The following is a 21,859-nucleotide window of genomic DNA, read 5'->3' on the forward strand; positions in this document are numbered from 1 at the left end:
TGTCCAATGGTCAAGCAGAGCGGGCCATCCAAACCATTAAGCAGAGCCTGAAACACGTAACACACGGTTCTTTGCAGACTTGCTTGTCACACATACTGCTTAGTTACAGGATGAGACCCCACACACTTACCACGGTCCCCCTGCTGAACTGTTGATGAAAAGAGGTCTCAAGACCAGGCTCTCGCTTGTCCACCCTGATCTTAACGATCACGTCGAAAACAGACGTCAACATCAGCAGTGGTATCATGATCGCACTGCCGTTGCCACGTGACATCTCTATTAATGATCTTGTATATGTGCTAAAATTTGGTCAAGGCCCCTAGTGGGTCACTGGCACTGTTACGGCCAAGGAGAGTAACGGGGTGCTTATTGTCTGGCTCACTAATGGGCAAACATGCAGGAGGCACATTGATCAGACGAAATTGTGGCACACAGACGAACTGGAACAGCTTGAAGAATACACCATCAATGACCAACCAATTCATATTCAGCCATCAGAAGACTCTGCTGTTGTCAATGAATCTGTACCTTCAATCCCCGACATGGACACTGCCACTCCCATTAGATCGGCTACCCAGCCTCAAGTCATGAATGACTCGGACTGCTCACCCAGATTTGGAATTGAACTGAGACAATCAACTAGGGAGCGGAAAGCCCCGGACCGTCTCAATTTGTAAATAGGACTGATACCAAAAACTTTGGGGGGAAATGTAAACCCAGGCATACATACCTTACACAAAGATACAACATTAGTAGTCCACCAATCCTCTGGCACCACACCTGTAGCCAGAGAGGATTGGAAAATGATGGTCAGAGCCTCTACTATTTCCTCTTTTGCTTCTCTTAACAGCCTGGGATACATTTCATCCGGGCCTGGGGATTTATCTACTTTCAAAGCTGCTAAGCCCCTTAATACTTCCTCTCTCACTTAAAAGAGTGCCATCCACCACTGAATTCAAGAAGGAACCCTATGGGAGACATAAATTTGTAACACACACCTTACCTGACTAGATTACTAATGCAGCTATTCAGAGGAAGCTGCCGAAAAATAAAATGTTTTATCAGCTTATTTGAGAGTTTAGAGAAAATCGTTATTATAAATGTCCGATTGAAAACATATGGGTATTTTGAAATCTGCAAAGGCCACTCTTTAAAACAATTAACCCGTGGAGCAGGAAAGGGCTCTACCAGAAGGTCGCTAGAGTTAAGAGTGCATGTCACTTCTAAGTGCCGTAAAACAGCAAATTCCCTTCTTTGAAAAATGGGCTGTCATTCGCCTAACTGCAATTATTTCTTCTAAAAATATATCTCAAATTGAGAAACGTTATTTGCTTACACACATTTCTCTAATTATGATTTATAATTATCAGCATCTTAAATGAAAACAGAATCGTTTTTGTAGATGACACATGACACAAATCATGTACCTATGTGGAAAACTGCAAGAGGCACACAACACTGAGAGGGTTAATGCCTCGATATCGTACAAGTTGATTGATTAAGCATCTGCTTAGGTAATCCTTTACAGATAAAAACAGTACATTATTTCATGGTATTTTCAGCATTCCTGGGTAGTTTTTGAACTCCAGTGACTCTTCATATGCTTAACAATTACTGCAGCTTTATTTTCTTCCCTTGAGAAGCTGTCATGTGAAGAGAGGAGGAATGCGAAAAAAGTGCAAGCTAATTCCCAGTGTGTCTGTTTCTTTCTGTGGCATAAGCACTGCCATCACTACCCAAGGAAGAGCATATCATTCAAAAATTCCTTAATGTGCTTGAAATTTTCTTCCGTAACATGAGTTTCATATGTTGTGACCAACTCGCTCCCATTCATTCACTAATGGCTTTGACTGGTCATTACTTATCCCCTGTCTATAATGCTACCTTTGGCAGCTTCCCAGCAGCTGTAAAATCAGGAAGAGTGTTATAGAAAAGGTATTTTATAGAGAGGGAGACTTAATGCCTGTTATATCAGAGGTAATGGTATACCAGAGAGTGCTTCGGTAACTGAACGTACACGCCATACATTTTAGGCCAGCATTTTTTTGACAATAGATAAACAAAGTATGCTTCTCAGTGATTCTAAATTATATTTATGTCATCTTATTTTAGCAGCTTATCCATGACGGGGAAGGATAAAACTAATGAAAGGCTTGCATTTGCATAGCACCCTTCACGACCACCAGATGTTTCAAATCACAAGAAAGAAAGAAAGACTTGCATTTATATAGTGCCTTTCACGACCACCGGATGTCTCAAGTGCTTTACAGCCAATAAAGTACCCTTTGAAGTGTAACTACTGTTGTAATATAAGAAACATGGCGGCCAATTTGCGCATGTTAAACTCCCACTAGCAGCAATGTGACAATGACCAGATAATTTATTTTTCAGTGATGTTGATTGAGGGATAAATATTGGCTTGGACACCACAGATAACTCCCCTGCTCTTCTTCGAAATAGTGCCATGGGATCTTTTACATCCACCGGAGAGAGCAGGCCTCAGTTTAACATTTTATCAGAAAGACGACACCTCTGACAGTGCAGCACTCCATCAGCACTGCACTGGGGTGTCAGCCTAGATGTATGTGCTCAAGTCTCTGGAGTGGGACTTGAACCCACAACCTTCTGACTCAGAGGCGAGGGTGCTACCCACTAAGCCACAGCTGACACACAAAGGTGTTGCTGCCCGGGGTCGAACCGAACCGGGGACCTTTCGTGTGTGAGGCGAACGTGATAACCACTACACCACAGAAACCTACGGATACTCTATCTTATAACTATATTGGTGTTTTACAATGTAATGTATGATGGCATTTTCTGCACCCCTGCCTCATTTATTACTAAGACCTCTGATTTATGCTAAGACATTCGGTTTTTATTACATGGTATTCTGAGATATTTAATGGTACTTTGGAGAAAAAAATTACATTGGGAATGGTGTCAGAATGTTGAGCACTGAGGGAGGTCCTTAGGGTCAGAACAGGGCGGGGATGGGGTGGGTGGGGGGGGGGGGGCGTGTGGTAAAGACAAGCAGCATTGGAGGGTATAACAGTATGGCTGTAATAGGGAAGGTCTCCAGGTTTTCTAGCATTGAGGACAATGTCTCATCATCTCATACGCGGTCCCTTGAAACGAGGATGACTTGCCTCCACGCCAAAAAGGGATGAGTTCACAGGTGTTTCAATGAAGGACCTAATATTCCAGATCCCGAACTACATGTTGAAGGGTGGAAGATGCCTATGCATGGATTTTTTTTTAAATGTGTGGTGGCCATTGCACACCAGCCACCACACGGGCTTGACAGAGCTAGGTCTTCGTCATGATGACTGGAGACCAGCTCTGCTGCACGGACCTAGTGCGCACACACATATTGTAGGGTCTGTGCTGTCCCTGGGCCCTCGCCTCTTCCGGACCCCGAACTCACGCCTCTCCTGGGCCCTGATTACGCCGCTCCACGATCACTCGCCGCTCCTGCTGTACCTGCCCACGCTCCAATCACCGACCTGGGTTTGGGTGACGTCCAATCCAGTCACCCTCTTCACAGCCGTCGCCTTCCTGCAGTAGCACACGCTGCCCCCTGCAGGTATTCCGTCGCATGTTGCTCCCTCTAATCGCCCCGAGAAAGCAAAATACTGCAGCGACTGGAAATCTTACAATGTGGTATGCCTGCTCTGGTGGGAGGCCTCAAGCTGGTGTCCTGGAATGCGGCAGTACTGTGGGGATGGCAAAGTCCCAGGGTCTCGGAGCACTGACTTGGTGGAGGTATCAAAGGTCTCAGGACTGAGGGGTGGGGGCAGTTCTGGTTCTGCCAGCATTGGAGATAGATTGCAATGGTGGCAGCAAGCCGGATCTGGGAGCATTGTTGAAGGGTGTTCCTGTGACTAAGAACATAAGGAAGGGGGATCTTGGCTTCTGAGAGCATTGTGGGGTCCGGGGTCTGGAAGCATTTGCTGGGGGAAGGGGAGGTATTCAGGATCTGGGAGAGCTAGGAGGAAGGTATCAGGACCTGGGAACATTGTGAGCAGTAACCCAGCTCAGGAGAACGTAAAGGAGAGATTTTGGGCACTGGGAGTGCTGGGAGGGAGATTCCAATGTCTGAAAACACTGGAAATAGAATAATGGGGTGCTCGGAAATGGGATGTTGAAATACAGAAATACTGGGAGATGGGTGCTCTCAGGTCCAAAAGCACTGAGGAGGGACAGAAACTGGGGAAGAGGAAGAAGCTGAGATCTGGTATGTTTGAGGGGCAAACCCCCCTCCAGAATAGTCTGGACTGACCAGTCTCAAACTGTTCTTGGCTATCATGTACTCCCATAGCACATTCACAGGCCGTCAGCACAGTTCCCTGCCCGAAGCTGGTTTTAAGCACTAAAAACACTTTTAATATCATCATTTCTGAGTGATTCCTGGATTACTGCAGTAGGGTGGGTTGTGGAGGGCGGGAGTGTGGGGTGGGGGGGTGGCGGGGGCTGGTGCTACAGGGTTGAGCATTAATGGGACATGTGAGGTAGGGAATAGCAAGACCTGTTTGCACCAGCAGTGGGGGAGAGACGCAGGAAAGTGCACTGGGCACAGTGCCATGATGTTGAGCACTGAATAGTTATAATGGGATAACACAAGTGATGTAATTAGTTTTTCATAAACAAAGGCTAAATATAAACTAAAACAGGTGATGTCATTAACGTGCTTTACCTAATTGAAAAGTTTGCAAATTAAATTGTCTTTTCAGAAAATAAAATCTCCCTAGATTTACAAATTCTAGAATATAGAAAAGTGCATATTTTACAATTACATATGTAAATCCTACACTCTCTCTCGCTCTGTCTCTTTTTCTTTCTATCTGTCTGTCTCTCCCTCTTTCTCTGTCTCTCACCTTAATGCACTTTCTGAATAAAAAAATGGCGATCTTTTATTAAAAAAATATATTTGAAAACCTACTCAAATTCATCATCCAGTTTGTATTCAAATCATTTTCAAAATCATGTCAATTTGAAATATTAGGCAGAACTTCCAACTTCAGCAGGGGTGTAAAGCTGGCTGTACCAAATCGCCCACCCATTATATACCCTGCCCAGTTTTCCTCGGAGTGTGTAACAGGTGAACAATTTTCTACTCTATGGTTTTTACCCCCACCGAAGTGGAAGGTTCTGCCCATTGATATACACAGGCATCATTTGACCTATTTTTAATTAAAAATCAAAATATTTTTGCCAGTGGAAAAGTCCCTGGGTTTTGTAAAGTGAACAAAAGCTGTAATCAGTACTGTCGGTTACATTTGAAGTGCGTCTCTATTTTCTCCCCCCCCTCTCTCTCTCTGTCACACACACATATATAGATGACTCTATTTTAAATAGAAACACTCCATTTTAACTTTACCTGAATAAGGCTTTTTAAAATTTATCCTATAACTTTTCTTCAAATATTTTGGAAAAATAACTGAACCAATAGTATTAGAGGCGAAGAGAAGCATCTTTCCACTTGGTTTGGCAAAATGCTACTAATCCGTCCTGAGATATTGGCATCTAGCTTCAGCTCACAGAGTCACAATTCTGGGATAAAATATCAAACACAAGCCCTAGATTATCTACGAGCAGCACACATTCAGAAAATCAGCCAATTTTTAAAAAAGAATATGGTTCCAGATCTCCGGCTAGCATTGCTCACTGTAAGCCCAGTGACACTGTTTTGTAAGGGCAGGAGCATTAAACCATATAATGCAAAAATGTTTTATTCTGTTAAGATGGAGTTCTATCTCTTTAAGGACAAGCTCAGGTCGATCACGGTTTAATTCTTGTTTGCTTGGAGAACATTGTAGATTGAAGTGTGCTTGCCAGTTTCAGGCTGAAACCCAGAAACATAGGAGGAGAAATTCATAACCGCGCCTTCTCTAACGGGGCGGACAGTCCAGCAGCACTACACACTGGGCCGCATCCAGGGGGTCCGTCCCTCCCTTAAAGGGATGGGCCCACGCTGCAGGCTCTGCAAATAAAAATAGACCAACCTGGACCACACAGGGAGCGGGAGTGCCACTCAACGAGCTCGGCACTCGAGCAGAGTGCCGGGCTGAGCGATCGTGGCCAGGACCCTGTGAAGAAAATGGAGCAATACTGCGGAAACAAAGGTAGGGTTTTTTTTAACTTCCCTCGGCCACCTCGCCTTTAATCATCGCCCCGGTCGGTCATGGCCAACCGCATGATCCACGCCTCGTGCAGCTGCTTCAGGGGGTGAAACTCAATTTTGGGGCCAGGGCGCTAACGGGGCGATGCGCACGGCAATGATGTCATGATCTCCGGGCGCAAAGGATTGGGGTGCAGAGCCGTATTGCCGCCACTAAACGGCAGCCCAGTATGGCGGGAATAGTTGTCAGCGCCGTGACTGGTCAGTAATGCATTTGCTCCCCATTAGCACTCCCCCAAGCGCTAATGGGAGGCACAAATACATAGAATTGCGCCCCCATAGCATCGCAAGATTGTTTTGCTTCTGTAACAAAGTACAATGTCTATTTTTTATTCGTTCCTGGGATGTGGTGTCGCCGTCAAGGCCAGCATTTATTGCCCATCCCTAATTGCCCTTGAGAAGGTGGTGGTGATCCGCCTTCTGGAACCGCTGCAGTCCGTGTGGTGAAGATTCTCCTACAGTGCTGTTAGGGAGGGAGTTCCAGGATTTTGACCCAGCGACGATGAAGGAATGGCGATATATTCCCAAGTCAGGAAGTTGGGTGACTTGGAGGGGAACTTGCAGGTGGTGGTGTTCCCATGCGCCTGCTGCCCTTGTCCTTCTAGGTGGTAGAGGTCACGGGTTTCGGAGGTGCTGCTGAAGAACTTGTGACATCAGCAGTGTGGCATCTGGGGACACCAGACCTACCACTTTTTACATATATTACGAGCTAGATATTCTTTCGTCATATCTTCACTTAGAAACCCCATGATATCTGCGTTGTTTTACTTACAATAAAATATTGGTTCTTCGGAGCATGATATAACTTCATTGTATACATGTTTTAAAAATATATCACGATACAAACATCTGCACCCATAAAACTAGCACTGAAAAATATTTGTGCCAGCATAAACATTTCAAAATCTGACATACATTTATATTAGGCACTAGCTGGGGAGCAAACATTTAAGCAAACATGAGGCACAAGCCATGCCATTTTCGGTACTCCAGGCAATCCAAGAAACACACTTTTGTATTGCCAAGGAATGTCACTGCACAGCATATAAACATATTCTAGTTCTCAGTGTTGATATCCCTATTTTTCAGGTCATTTAATGCTAATGTTTTTTGATCTGAACTCCCACACATTTTCCACTGGGAGAATTCTTTCACCACTTTAGCATTAATGTTAATGCCAGAATTCTAGCCAATCCTGACTTACCTCTCTGATGCCAGTTTCACACTTCTGAAGTAGTTTAAGAGCCACTTAACTACTATAAGTGCATCCATTAATGTTAAGCCAGCTGGAGAGAATGCAGTTCTGGGTCTATTATATCTCAGCCATGTCAAAGAAAAGCTTGTGTCTCAGGTCGACCTCGATCCAAACTTGTAGATGTGGCCCTGGCGTCCTCCTGTCTCAAAGAGTTTTGACAACACTAGGACCAGGGGCCAGCTTGCCTGGCATTAGGTTTTGCTTGTTTGATTGTCAAACTTGTTTATGTCATTAAGTCTGGTCAGGAAGAAGTTCAATGACTTGCCCAAAAGTATAAAGGTCAATCAACACTAATATTTAAAGGAAAGATCAAAAGACAAATACAGATTGTGAAGCAAATGTCTTGTCATCACATGGTGTGAGAGTAGACGTTACTGTGCAATTAGTCCCAACCTTCAAATATGGAGAAAACTTAAGCATATAAAGTAATATTTTCAATAAAGCACAGATTACTCAATAAAGCCAGATGGCTCCCTGAAGATGGGAAGGGGGGAAAATATATATGCCGACTATTATTTAGGTCTTATGTTTGAATTGGTGTGAAGGAATTGGTTTACATTTTGCATGATTTGGCACAACGGGGCATGTATGATAACTGTTGTCCTTGGATTTGAAAGTTCTACCCCGACTCACCCAAGAAGGTACAATCTATATGCACCTTGTTAGCACAATTTGTTACAACTGATATAAGTGTCCTTTTTCTAGGTTAATATCCTTTCAATACTAATGGCAGAAGTGAAACCACATGGGGATGAGTCCAGTAGATGATCTTAATGGCAGAGGAGGTCTGCCTAGTTAAGTTTATTGCACACGCAATCATTGTAGGAGCAGGAATCCCAAGCTGTGAGGCTTGCAACCGCCAGAGGATATATGCATAGCCACATATGTACCATGTATTGAGCATAGCAGCAGCAGAGCAGGTCTCCAGTTGTCTTGGTTAATCCTTGCCACTGGACCAAGACCTAGCTCTGTCAAGCCTGTGTGGTGGCTGGTGTGCAACGGCCAACCCACATTAAAAAAATCCATGCACAGGCATCTTCCATCCCTCAATATGCAGTTCGGGATCTGAAATATCAGTCCTTCATTGAAACACCTGTGAACTCATCTCTTTTTGGCATGGAAGCAAGTCATCCTCGATACGAGGGACCGCCTAAGAAGAAGAAGAAGATGGTCTATGACATATATCACAACATGACTGCACGATGAATGTTAAGATGGCTCCTCACAGGTGAAGATTCCACAAGCCGGAGATTGGCAGATGTTTTCTTTCTCCATATATATATAATTCACAGGACAGTAAAGCACAGAAGATTTCACTCTGTGAAAGGCATCAGCATCATAGGCAGCCCCTCGAAATCGAGGAAGACTTGTTTCCACTCTAAAAGTGAGTTCTCAGGTGACTGAACAGTCCAATACGGGAATTACAGACTCTGTCACAGGTGGGGCAGACAGTCGTTGAGGGAAAGGGAGGGTGGGACTGGTTTGCCGCACGCTCCTCCCGCTGCCTGCACTTGTTTTCTGCATGCTCTCGGCGATGAGACTCGAGGTGCTCAGCGCCCTCCCGGATGCATTTCCTCCACTTAGGGCGGTCTTTGGCCTGGGACTCCTAGGTGTCAGAGGGGATGTTGCACTTTATCAAGGAGGCTTTGAGGGTGTCCGTGAAATGTTTCCTCTGCTCACCTGGGGCTCGCTTGCTGTGTAGGAGTTCCGAGTAGAGCGCTTGCTTTGAGAGTCTTGTGTCGGGCATGCAAACAATGTGGCCCGCCCAACGGAGCTGGTCGAGTGTGATCAGTGCTTCGATGCTGGGAAAAGTAACAGCGCTGCTGCTGATGATCCATAATCTAAGGAGTCTTCAGAGAGATTCGGAGGTGGCTCATGTACTCCAAGCGTCTGAGGAAATAGGCCTCTCAGTGGACCTTTACGAGCAGAGGACACGAGCCCATGTGTGCAGTGCAATCACTTCTGTGTGGCAAGGTCTGGATCCTTTTAATGATTCTGTGTCTAACATCATGTGCAGTCAGAATGATATGGGTAAGATGATCAGACCTGAGGTCTAAAGTGCAGCAAGTGCCAGCTGCTGTGACAAGTGCTGTAGCAGCCTCCGTAATTGAGACCATAAGCTGGAAATTCCTGCCAGTAAAAGTGCTTTTGCTGGTGGCAATTGTGCAAGTGGGGTGGGGGGTTGGGGGGTCAGGGGTGGGAGGATTGCAATTTTGCGAACAAGCAGGCTTCCTGCCCACTCTGCGTGTCATTTTAATTTCCTTACTTGGATGCCTGTTAGTGGTGCAGAATCTCACATAAAATTTGTAAGAGTTTCGAATTCAATGTAAATCAAGCCGGTAAAATCCTTTCGCAGTGCACGTGGTTTGTCCATTTAAAATAAGCGTTAAAGGCCAACTAAGTTTGTTGCCTGCAAGACAGTGATCCTTTGAAATTGTGCTGTCCACTTCTTATCACCGCCGTTCACTTATAAGCTCGGGAGATTGCTGTCAGCGCTTCATACTCACTCAAAGGAAGAACGTGCATTTGCATAGTGCCTTATCACATCTCTCAGGATATCCCAAAGTGCTTAACATCCAACAAACCCTTTCCTTGAAGTGTAGTCACTGTTATGTGGGTAAATGCAGCAGCTAGGCTTATTTGGTGGTGTATGTGGACGGATTAATGTTGGCCAGCGATAACCAAAGGTGAACCAGCAGCCTCCACCATTAGGCTCACACCCACACACAATTACCTGCCAATGATAGAGGAGAACTGCTTCCACAAACTCCAGTCACAGGAAGGCTGCCACAGAGTAGTGCCAAGGAGACTTGCAGCCCACCTCCAGCACTATCAGTAGCAGTCAAGTTTGCCACGGCCCTGAAATGTTCTAACACCGGCTCCTTTTGGATTCGCTGAGGGGTCATCAGCAGTATGATCCAATTTGTTGTCCACATACGTGCCAGACAAGCAACCTCTAAGCAGCCACAGCAGTAGGACAGGGCTGCCCAATTTTACTACACTGTTGGATTTCCCAAAACACACGACGTCATTGTTGGCACTCGGGAAGCTAAACAGGCCTCTAAGCAAAATGCCATGCCTGAGAGAAAGAGGTTCCAATCCATCAGTGTGCAGCTAGTCAGTAACCCACCAACATTGTACAATGGACACCTCCTAGGCAGCAATTGCAATGCTTTAATTCTAAGAATCATCTGCACCAGGCTTATTCGAGGGTAACGGCAGACTGGAAGAATGGCTGCTCAGGTATAAAAGCTTCTTTTTGCAGCCCTGGTTATGGGTCGAAGTGGACCATGGATGCAAGTCCCATGCAGCTACCAAGATGGATCTGCTAAGCAAACACTTCTGTCTTATTATTGGAAGTATGGCATCTCTAAGTCGACCATATGAAGTGGAATTAGTGCTGCATCACTGTAAAATAAAATCCCTGGCACAATTACCTGGCCTCCTAGTTTTGAAGATAGAAATGGGTAACAAAAAAGGGAAGGAAAAATATTTTTCTTGAGGATGAATCGTGTGTTGCGTGAGGATGCAAATTCCACCTGCTCTCCCCACCTCTGAAAAGGAAATGCGCGGCTGCTGAAACTTGGCCAAGCAGATAACAAGCTTTCCTTGGTTAGGATTTACAGGGGGGTTCCAGTGCAATGTAGAAGCACTGAAAAGAAACTTAAACTGTCACTGAGCCAAGTCTTTACATTGGCATTGAGCTGGAGGAACAGCACTTTTAACAGGTCGTGCCAGGTTCGGGTTCAATGGGCTTGACTGAGGTTGAATTGAACTATGCTCAGACACTGTTCCTGGGCTGTTCATTCATCCATGCTCAGTGGCTCTTTCCCACAAACCAACAGAAAATAAAATGTCTCGTTCACTACAAATCAGTTCCTACCTACAAACTACAATAACGCATGGTGACATTAAGATATTGTGAAACTCTGGAAAGTGCTTGCGACTTAAGGATATCTTCGTTTTCACATTTATAAAGTTTTAATTAGCAATGCCACTTTCTGAACATAATTATAAAGCTCACTACTGGCAGAACGCAGAGTACAGAGTTCACAGATGCTTACGGATTTGATAAATAGTTGCGTTGCTATGGTTATGGAACAGCTGCCGCAGTTGTCACGCCTACCCTGAGTGAGCATGTCTGCAGAATGTGGCAGGTGCATCCCATGGTTCAGGCCACTATTTATTTAGCCATGACACTAATTTCATTGTCTAATTCCAGCTCAACTCTTAACAAACATCTGTTAGCGGAACACGAAGGAATTTAGATGCATATGTGGCGTTTGAGTCAACGAGTGTACTCTTTCTATTCGTTGAGTACCTTCTCAACAAATCACTGAGGAAATGATTTTCTTCATGGGAACCCTCTTCAACATGTCTGTGTGGAAATGTACACATTTAAGCTGCTTCACAAACAGAGGGCTATTTATTCAACGCACGTATTAATAATGTTAGGCACACAACAAAAACTGTGACTCCATGTGAAGAAAACGAAATACTGAAACTAAGCCAAGTCCATTGGCCAAACAGTTTTTCGTCCCCAGGTGAAGTGAAATGACATTCTAAATGAATGTAGCCTAAAGCAGCATTGAATTGCCAACACTGTACGACTAATACTCTGATGTCCACACATGTGTTCTTTTAATCTTAGCCCTTTCTTTGTTATTTCCTCTTCGGCATCCATAGGCAAATCCATCCTCGTTTTCCCAGCGTGGATGGATGTGGACAGCAATAGGTAGTCGCACTTCTTTACAGAAAATGACAGACATTGGTAGGAAGTGCCATGCCATACATTGATCTGCATAACATTTAAGTTAAAGAGGGCAACGTCACACAAAGGAGCGAATATGTGACTGAACAAGGAGATAGGGTCAAGGGGGTCTCAGGCAGTGGAGGACCCCCGTGTATAAAGAGCATCCCACCTAACGAGGAAACGAAAAGTCCCAAAACATAGTTCACCACGAGCCAAACAAGTGATTTCATTGGTTACCTCCCCTCCTTGCTAATTGTTTTATTAACGGTAAACTACTGATTCTTGAGTGGTTGTTTTTGTGCGTTCATTGGTGCATTTAGATTCATCATTTTCATACAGTGCCTTTTGCAGTAATTTCTCGCTGTTTAAAGAATATATTTGAGACACTCAAATGACAAACACTTTGCACGTTTTAATCACTTTTAATCGCGATATTTTGAGGTGGGATGAACACACAACTCACTTACATGGATTAAACTCCAGTCTTAGAGAGAATAAAATTCATATCATGAATGAGAAAAGGCCTGCGTTTAGATTGAAAGCAGGAAAGTATGGTCACTATCTAAAAAAAAAGTTGGACAATGAAACCTTGGAACAGAGCCACTGGCCCAGACATTCGTTGGCACCGTGCCGGCGTTACAGGTGGAAAATGGTGAACGGCATGCTCATCCCACGCCAGAATTGTGCCACCCACCATATTGGATTAAGCACTTCCATAGGCATCAAGAGCATGCACCATTTACAACGCTCATTAAAATAGTTAAATAAGGATTCCACGTTTATTGTAAAACCCTTTGGTGAAATTGTCATTCCCCGTGTCTGACTTGCCACGTGATAATCTCACTCAGCAACTCGTGGCGTTAACAGGCAGGAAGGACACCACAGCAGCTCCATTCAAAGGACTTATCCACCACATATTGGCTCATTGCTGCCTTTTCCCTGTTGGGATGCTGGTTCATTTCTGGGTACTTTTTGGCCTATTTTTGGTCTTCTACTAATGAGTCCTGACTTCTGCTCAGAGGTTTTTGCATAGTGCTGGAGTGTAATGAGGGGGAGAAGCGAGGTGATCTTATTGAAACATATGAGATAATGAGGGGGGCTAGACAAGGTGGATGCAGAGAGGATATTTCTACTCATAGAGGAAACTAAAACTCGGGGACATAGTCTCAGAATAAGGGGTCACCCATTTAAAACTGAGATGAGGAGGAATTTCTTCTCTGAGGGTTGTAAATCTATGGAATTCTCTGCCCCAGAGAGCTGTGGAGGCTGGGTCATTGAATATATTTAAGGCGGAGATAGACAGATTTTTGAGCAATAAGGGAGTAAAGGGTTATGGGGAGTGGGCAGGGAAGTGGACCTGAGTCCATGATCAGATCAGCCATGATCTTATTGAATGGCAGAGCAGGCTCGAGGGGCCGAATGGCCTACTGCTGCTCCTATTTCTTATGTTATGTTCTTAGGCTGCAAGCATTTGCCAAAGGTGTATTAAAACCAGATACTGATCAGATACTCAAGATGATCAGAAACATTAGGAGAGACCCTATCTCATCCTGGGAGGGGTGGGGTAGTGGGAGGGGCGGAATGGAATGTCCTCTCCTGTACAGCTTTACATGAAGCTAGTTTCAAAGGGAGGGGGCGTGGTAACAACTTTGAGTAATAGCTCTTCTGGGCCAACCCCCCCAGAAAGGGGGAGGGGTCAGGAATCAAGACCCATCTTCCTATGGGGACTGGATAGAGGGAAATAAAACTGCACATGTGAGCAGTCCAGCTTTGTTGAAGAAGAAATTGTGAGGGCTTTCGGTAGGGTGAAAAGTGGAGGTCCAAAGAGACTTGGGGAGAGTCCTTGGTCATAGATCATTAAAATGTCAGGAACAGGTACAAAAAATAATCAAAAAGGCTAATGGAATTCTGGCCTTTACATCTAGAGGACCAGAATACAAGGGAGTAGAGGTTATGCTACAGCTATACAAAGCCCTGTTTAGACCATATCTGGAGTACTGTGAGCAGTTCAGGGCACCACACCTTCGAAAGGATATATTACAGCAAGTAATCAGGAAGGCTACTTTATTGCAAGAGGGATAGAGTATAAAAGCAGAGAAGTCCAGCTACAACTGGACAATTGGTGAGGCCACACCTGGAGTACTGCATATAGTTTTGGGCTCCGTATTTAAGAAAGGATATACTTGCATTGGAGGCTGTTCAGAGAAGGTTCACTAGGTTGATTCTGGAGATGAGGGGATTGACTTATGAGGATAGGTTGAGTAGGTTGGGCCTATACACATTGGAGTTGAGAAGAATGAGAGGTGATTTTATTGAAACTTATAAAATAATGAGAGGGCTCGACAAGGTGGATGGAGAGAGGATATTTCCACTCATAGGGGAATTTAAAACTAGGGGACATCGTCTCAGAATAAGGGGCCGCCCATTTAAAACTGAGATGAGGAAGAATCTATTGGGGGGAGGGGGCGCGGGGGTAACAGAATCTCCCTTCTCCTGTCCACCACTCTGGACCTCTTGAAGCCATTTCTCTGCTTACAAGTGCTCCCTGCTGTCTGCAGACAGGCTGCGCCTCCCCTTTAAGAGGTGGCGGCTGCCTTTAAGTGGCACTGGTCAAGCCCAGTTTCCAGCCCTCCCAGATAGGCACACAGCCAATGAATAGTTCGTAGGTTGCACTGGCTGCACGCCTGGCTAATGATAATGGAATGCCAGCACCAATTTAATGTGTTGCGGTCCCATTTCAGGCACGCTCGAATTTCTAGCCCAGACTCTGTGGCCAATTAGAGATGAAATAACAAAACATTGCATTGACCAGAATGCTGATGTGTAGATGAGAGAGTTCTCATAATTTTCTCTCTATTAATGTAAAACATATGGTGTTACTAGCAATTGTTCAGAGTTATTGGATCGTGGGTCTTTGGCACCACTGCTCGAACTACTTTGCACATGCGTCCTTCTCCTTTTGTTAATCCTCATGTCTGGCAGCCAGTGCCCAGCATATCCCTGGCCTTCTTGCTGTCCATCTGATTTCCTGTCAAGATAGCACTTTTCGCTCTATTATTCCCTTTAAAATCTATTCAGTCCTAATGTTTGTGTTCTCCAGCTCGCCATCCTTCCTCAGCCTATTGCCCTCTCTCAGTTGTGCTTTCTTCCACAGTCACAAATATACGATGTACCCCCGATGTGAACTTTGACCCCAAAAGCATCAATGCCGAAAACCGAATGTCCCACAAAGCTTCAGTGGACTGCACCGCAAATATATTAAGCCACATTTCACCTGTGTGAAAAAAAATAGATTTGAGACACTGACAAAACACAGGATTCAATCATAAAAATATATATCATTAATACAGGTACTGCAACCATCAATGTAAAATCTAAACCAGAGGGTAGAAATTACTCAGCAGCGGCTTTGGGTGCGAAGGCTGCGATGCGGCCTCAACACGTGCCCGGTGGGCGGCCTGGAATTGGGCCTCGGCTAAATAATCTGGGTAGGCTGCTGGTGCCTCCACGGGCAGCTTGTCCTTCTGCAGGAATAAATTTCAGGTTTCACAGCAGTGGTTTCAGGTAAATGCCGGTGTGTGTGTGGGTGTTGGGGGGGGCGGTGGGGGAGCGGCGGGGGCAGAGGACAGGAGTACTGTGGAGCCAGTGAGAGCACTGGCTGGGGAGTCTAGAACTAGAGGTCATAGTCTCAGGATAAGGGGTCGGCCATTTAGGACCGCCACGAACTCCATCCCTCTCCCCAACTTCTGTCTGAGGCTGAACCAGACTGTTCACAACCTTGGTGTCATATTTGACCCTGAAATGAGCTTTCGACCACATATCCGCAGCATAACTAAGACCGTCTATTTCCACCTCTGTAACATCGCCCGTCTCCGCCCTTGCCTCAGCTCATCGCTGCTGAAGCCCTCATCCATGCCTTTGTTACCTCTAGACTTGACTATGACAACGCACTCCTGGCTGGCCTCCCACAATCTACCCTACGTAAACTAGAGGTGATCAAAAACACAGCCACCCATGTCCTAACTGGCATCAACTCCTGCTCACCCATCACCCTGTGCTCGCTGACCTACATTGGCTTCCGGTTAAGCAACACCTTGATTTCAAAATTCTCATCCTTATTTTCAAATCCCTCAATGGACTCGCCCCTCCCTATCTCTGTAATCTCCTCCAGCCCCACAATCCCCCGAGATGTCTGCGTTCCTCTTATTCTGCCCTCCTGCGCATCCCTGATTATAATCGCTCAACCATTCGGTTGCTGAAGCCCCAAGCTCTGGAACTCCCTGCCTAAACGTCGCTGCCTCTCTACCTCTCTTTCCTCCGTCAAGATGTTCCTTAAAACATTCCTCTTTGACCAAGCTTTTGGTCACTTGCGCTAACTTCTACTTATGCGACTCGATGTAAAATTTTTATCACATAATACTCCTGTGAAGCACCTTGGGATGTTTCAATACAATAAAGGCGCTATATAAATACAAGTTGTTTTTGTTGAGATGGTGAGAAATTTCTTCACTTAGAGAGTTGGGAATCTTTGGAATTCTCTACCCCAGAGGGCTGGGGATGATCAGTCGTTGAGTATATTCAAGACTGAGATTGACAGATGTTTGGACACGAAGGAAATCAAGGGATATGGGGATCAGGTGGGAAAGTGCTGGGGTAGATCAGCCATGACATCGAATGGCGGAGCAGGCTCTGGGGCCGTATGGCCTACTCCTGCTCCTATTTCTTGTGTTCTTATTACTCCTGCCCCCCTTGGCTCTACATGAACTTTAAAAAAAAATGATTGGAGACCGGTTGCTAGACTACATTGACTGCAGGTGAAGCTGAGCAGAGCAGGCTTGTCACCTGCCCAGCTCATCGGGATACCAATTTCCTGAGGGGTCCTAAAACAGGCATTAGACCCCTCCTCATTTACATATGTCCTGACATCTGTTTAGCCATAGCTGGAGAATCTCCTGCAATGTCTTCCCTTCCCACCCCCGCATCCTTGCTTGCCACCCTACCTCTGTTCTGCATCGACATGCCACCCCTCGGCAACATCATCCGAAGACATGTCATGCACACTGACAATCTCTAGCTCTACCTTACCACGACCTCTCTCAGCCCTTCCGCTGCCTCTGTGTTATCAGACTTCTTGTCCCAACATACAGGACGGAACTTTAATATGGGTGAGCGTGTGGGATTGAGTGTGGGTGGGGGATTAAACCGGGAAAAATTCCAAGCGTGCCGGAAAGCCAGCTCCAACCCGCCGACTTCCGGGTTTTACATGGAGCCTCATTGCGGGCATTATACCCAAACCGAGCACAACAAGGTTCAATTTCTACCCACGGCACATCAGGAAATGGTGGTTTATGGTAAATAAACCACTTATATCTAAAAAGCTCATGAGTTACCACTTGATGACTCATTTTCCATGAGGCGCTGAATGCCATGAAGTGTCCTTTTTATGTTTATTTGGAGAAGCTGCCTAGAGAAGAAAAGTAAGAGTGAAATATATAAAAAGATTACATTTATTTCGCAATTTTATTTCTACCTGTTACGCTAGTTCTGTGCAATGAAGGGGCTTGAGCATTTACAATAAAATAAAGAGGCTTAATATAAGATGAGGTTTGAAATAGAGTTTCAGGTTCACTACTTGTCTGACTAACAAGGGAATGCTGTAAATCAGTTAGTGATACATTAGCTCGGACTGAATTGCAGTTGCATGTGAAGATGCATTCTAAATTATATAGGGATACTGAATCATTCTCGATTAGACCAACTTATTATTGGGCTGGATTTTCGTTTGGATTGCACCTCTGTTAGCGCCCCAGAGTGGCGGTAAAGGGTCGCAAAATGCTTAGTGCCCAGGCGGGCAGCTCCCAGTGCCCCGCCAGGAAATGTGGTGCCGGTTTTTGTGGAGGCGCTGAGCGGCACTGCCCGGGAGTGTCACGCCGGTGTGCAATGCCCCCGGTTTCGACAGCGATTCGATATTTGTTTGGCGAGGCACCCGTAGCGCCCCCTAGTGAGACCGGCAGGAAAAGTTGGTGGTCAGAGCTGTCCCGGGACGCAAAGGGAAGGAACGATTGAAAAAGTTAAGTGAAATTGATATTTCTTTGGGGTTTTTTTTTTAATTCACCTTTATTTGGGGGGAGTACTTTATCAGGAATGTTTTTTGTGAATTTTGGCCCGATTCTTTTTTATAGGGAGGCCTCTCTTCGGGCGCTCGGAAGCCGGCTTGTTAGCAACTGATCTTCAGTTGCTCACCCAGCCTAGTGCCCGAAGAGAGGTGTGCAACGCCTCCCTTAGCGCTCTGCTGCACTCTCAGGGCGCAGCAACCGAATATTTTGGTTGCCGTCGCAAATCATTTTCTGGTGCAAAATTTACCGACCCGTCACCATTATCACCCTAAGAACCCTCCAACCAGATATCTAGCCCATTGTGTTCAAAATATGTAATCTTGGCCAATTCATGCCTTCAAACACAAACAGTACCCCTTTGCAGACAAGTAACAGAAAGAAAGGAAAGTCTATCATTTATACAACGCTTTTCATGACCTCAGGGCGCTTTCCGACCAATGACGTACTTTTGAAGTGTAGTCACTGTTGTAATGTGGCAAACAAGGCAGCTAATTTGTGCACAGCAAGGTCCCACAAACAGAAATGTAATAATGACCAGACAATCTGTTTTAGTGACGTTGGGACCTGTGTAGTAGGACAACTAACGGCATCCATTCTATATGCAATATCACCACAGTGTAGATGTGACTCCGCATCAACAGGGTTGATTCACTTGATCAGCAATGCATACCTCCCACATGTAGGGGGCACCAGTATAGAAACAGAACCTTACTGCGTTGCTAGATATCTTGAATACCTTGTCTGGGATGTCCATGGTTTGCAGTGGTGTAAACACTGTCAACTTCAGATATGTTAGCTCTGCCAGTCATCTGTAAATTTAGCTCAAGAATCAAGAAAAGATGCTTGGAAATGATGGAGTGAAAATGGGAGTAGCTAACTGAATTGAATACTGCTTTTACAGCTCACAGGGGTTATAAGAGAATGCCTTCTACAGTCATAAACAAATAAAAGTCACTCGGTCATTGAGTTTATTATGATTTAACTCTGTTCGCAAACTGCTGCTCCTTCCAGTGGTTGCTGTGAAAAGCAGTCCTACTTGATGAAGAAATGAAGTGATTCATTGATAAAGACTATCAATGTCAGTAAGCTTCCCCCTACTTACTGTATCAAAAAGTTGTTTCAGCAACATGTACATATATTAATCTAGACTTTGCGTAAATATTTACTTTAACAAATATTTATCAACTTTTTTTTGGAAATATATATTCCCAACTCCAAATTTTTGTAAATAATAAATGATGTGGGAGAAGCAATCACCTCATAGGCTAATTCACTGTATTGTTCATAATATGTCCGTCCCCCTTTCCAAAGCCAATGCTGGTACCAGTACGTAGCCACCAAAAATCAGCACACATGCAGGCCGGTATCTTCCCAGAACCTGTGAGTGCAAGATGACGTCATCAGACCGGCTTCATGATAATTGGCCGGGAACTCCGCAGGGCAGGCTTAACAAGCCCCATCAACGGAAGATTGGGTACAGAGGGCAGGATGGAGTCGGGAGCGGCTCTCCCACATGCCACTAATACCAGCCGCACGCAACTCGACACGGGTGGCAAAATCGCGGCTGCAGTGTGCTTTCCGAGATTGGCTGCCTGGAGCAAATTGGCCTATTTTCCATCACTAAGCCGTAATCAAATGGTGGACCATGCCACTATAACACCAGCTATTGCTACTCATCCTCCTATCATTATTAGATGAAATCTGTTATAATTCTAACATCACATCACAACATTTTCCCTCACCACTATCACTATTTAAACTTTCTTTTTTATGGCTAGGAGAATTTCTGGGAATCTTCTGGACTATTATTCATAGCTTGCGAGTTTCAGGCAAAATTGAAGTTGGTTAGATCTACCCTGGTCTATTCCCAAGTGCAACAGGATCACAGGTATTGTCAGAAAGCATTGATGTGAAATTGTAATAAAGCCTAATTCAGCTTTACAATTTAACGTTTAGCTTGAATGCCTCACAATGTTGTTAGACTGGAGACCCCTCTCCTGCTATTGCTTTATTTCTGCTCTGACCCTAGTGCCTGACATGACAGCACTGATGTCTTCTGCTGCCTTACCATATCTCTGTGTAGCTGGCTTTTGAGGCCTGAGAGCAGCCACACTTCAAACTTTATTCTTCAGATCAATTGGCCCATAGTGGGCTGCACTGGAGCCATTCTGAAAATATTAAATATTAATTGGAAAGTGCTAGATCACTTCATTTAGTTGTCTCCTTGCAATATCTATTAAATCAGAGCTCACATCGGGTCATGTCAGTAGAGCCTCCCTCTGCAGGTTTGAGCTGAATATCCAAATGGGCATTACAAAAATGTAAATCTTTGGTCCAAGGGGCCTCCATGGTGACCTTATTGGTGAGACAGAGATGTTCTGTCACCCTCTTGCCAAAAAGATTACTGCATTTTCCTTGAGTTTTATGAGTATCAGAGTTTCAGGTTTATTGAAAGCGAGCACATGGTTTTACTAAAGTGGCTCAGCAGAATGGTCTCCAATAAAATACGCATGGCCAAATGTAAATTAATGGGATTGAGGTGGTGCAGCATTTAGAGCAGTAACACCTTGAAGGCAAGGGTTAAAACCGATTCCCCCCATTTCACCCCAATGTGTGTCTAATCTCAGCCACACTGCTGGGCTTCAAGCAGAAGCAAGATGTCTGTCGACAGGAAGGACAGATAGTTGTGATCAGCTCAGTGACAGGTTGCTCTGGTTTAAATCTGGGAGCAGAGCCCCTGCCTACCCACCAAGTTGGCCGAGTGAGACCTGGATTGAGAGAAAAATAGAGACTGCAGACCCACCCAAAAAAGCACTAATTATTGTGTAAAACAGCAGTGTTACCGAGTATGCACTAGCAGCTTTTAGAAACTGTACTTACTTTTTCAATAGTTTGTATGTCTCTTTTTTATCATTTGATGGCGATCTCTCAGTGCTTAGAATAGGTTAGCCATGGATGTCATGTCTTTCTTTGCTGCAAGTTTTTAATAGCACAATAAGCAAAATGGTGGTACCTCCTTGCAAAGTGACATTTTGTGTCTGTACAAGGGCTAGAATTTTGGTTTTCAGCGAAAACGGTAGTTTTACGCCAAAATTACCATTTTTGCTTCACTACCGTTTTTAGGCCCGCTTTTCGGCCTTTAATTTGCGCAGGTGGTACAAATCGGCTTTGCACAAAGATTTGCGGCACAAACTGCGAATTTCGGTAACTTTAGTCCGGGGCCGATAGCACTGCGAGAGAGGAGCAAAAGAAAACCATTCACAAAACCCTTCCCTACTAAATCGCTGAAAAAGAATTTAAAAATAAAAACTTGAACTTCCCTTTTTTGCAGGTCTTCATACTCACCGCTGCTGGCAGGGCTGCACCCACAGATTTTACCCTGTCGGTATTCTGGACGCAGCATGCGGGTCCCGAGAGAGCCAAAAATCGATCGCAAACGCTATTTCGGGTCTTGCACGTCGGCACGCTGCAAAAAGGTGCCCGAAGATCCCACCAATCGGGTTTTCGCCGCAGAGGGTCAAATCGTGGCGAAAACCCGATCGCAAAGTCGGCGATAT

General features: G+C 45.0%; 1 non-coding gene across 1 annotated transcript; it reads right to left on the reverse strand.

The window, feature by feature from the left end:
* Window positions 1-2,677: 2,677 nt before the first annotated feature.
* Window positions 2,678-2,755, reverse strand: trnav-cac (transfer RNA valine (anticodon CAC)). The gene has a single exon. It is a non-coding gene; the product is annotated as a tRNA-Val (tRNA).
* Between the last annotated feature and the right edge of the window lie 19,104 nt (window positions 2,756-21,859).

Source organism: Pristiophorus japonicus, chromosome 10, assembly GCF_044704955.1.
Source record: "Pristiophorus japonicus isolate sPriJap1 chromosome 10, sPriJap1.hap1, whole genome shotgun sequence".
NCBI classification, from domain to species: Eukaryota; Metazoa; Chordata; class Chondrichthyes; family Pristiophoridae; genus Pristiophorus; species Pristiophorus japonicus.